Here is a 1,434-nt window from a genome sequence, read left to right on the forward strand (position 1 = left end):
TCACAGTATTAGAGGAAACAATCCTAAAATTAATTTGGAAGCAGAAGAGAACTAAACCAGCAAGGTCAACTCTGAATAACAAAGGCAAGGGAGAAGGCATTACAATCCCTGACTTTAAACTATGCTAGCAAGTTACTGTTATAACAACAGCAAGTGCCCGCAAAACAACAGACCCAAGGATCAGTGGAATACATTGCAAGATGCTGAAGCAATTCTAGAAGTACTCACTCTCCTTATCTTTGACAAAGGGGCCAAATACCTTTACTAAAAGGAAGATAGTCTCTTTAATAAATAGTGGTAGAAAAACTGGCTTGCCTCATGCCAAAGACTAAAACTAGACCCATATCCATCACCATTCACTAAACTACAATTCAAATGGATCAAAGATCTAGACATTAAAAGAGAAATACTAAATTTGTTGGAAGAGAAAATAGGCAGAACCCTTGAAAACAAAGGTGTAGGCAAAGACTAGGAACAAAACACCAGTGGCACAGGAAATACCACAAAGAATCAACAACTGGAGTCTCATCTTACTAAAAAGCTTTTGCACAGCACATGAATGAGGAGACAACCCACAGTCTTGGAAAAAAAATTGCCAGCTGTTTTGCAGGAAAAGGACTACTATCTAGAATATCTAAAGAACTGAAAAAAAAAAAATCAGACCCCACCCAAATTTAATGACCCCATCCAAAATTGGGTATTTGGAATAAACAGATTCTTCTCAAATGAAGAGGCATAAACAGCAGACAAATATATGAAAGAGTGTTCAACATCACTTGTCATTCAAGAGATGTAGATTAAACACTGCTGAGAGCACGAGGAGTCGGTGGGCCCGGCGCCTCCGCGCTCTGATGGCAGCGCGGCCGGTGGGCTGCGACTCCGTGCGGGCGTTTCTCACCCGCCCTGCGGACAGATTTCTTGACCGCCACAAGCAAGGAAGGGTATGGCAAGAGACCAGCGGACAGAACTCCTTTCGAACAAAGGAAATTAACTTTTGATGCCCATTCATTGGTTCGGGATTTAGAAGCTCACGGATGTGCCAAGGCACAAGCGGAAACAATTGTGTCGGCATTGACCTCTTTATCACAGGTCAGCTGGGCCCGACCTACAAGGAGATGGTCGCTCCAGCGCAGCAGGAGGTAACAGTCCAGCAGCAGCTCGCGGCGCACCGGATTCTATCAGGAAAGATATGGTCATCCTACAAAAAAGTGAATTTGCGAATCTGAGAGCAGAGAACGAGAAAATGAAAATTGAATGAGGTCAAGTTAAACAACTGACGCATGAAACCAGCCGAGTCAGAGCAGATAATAAACTGGACATCGACCTTGCAAGGAGCAGAGTAACACATACGTTCACAGACCAAGAAAACAGCTCATGGGAGCCAGCACGGAATTCACCAGAAAGGACACCCAAGTCAAAAGTGCTATTTCAGAG

At 43.7% G+C, this 1,434-nt stretch overlaps 1 pseudogene; it reads left to right on the top strand.

Annotated features, from left to right (window-relative positions):
* The window catches only part of LOC101584543, an 8,993-nt pseudogene extending 7,559 nt beyond the window's left edge, over nt 1–1,434 (top strand).

This window comes from Octodon degus, unplaced genomic scaffold (assembly GCF_000260255.1).
Source record: "Octodon degus isolate 3935 unplaced genomic scaffold, OctDeg1.0 scaffold00049, whole genome shotgun sequence".
NCBI classification, from domain to species: domain Eukaryota; kingdom Metazoa; phylum Chordata; class Mammalia; order Rodentia; family Octodontidae; genus Octodon; species Octodon degus.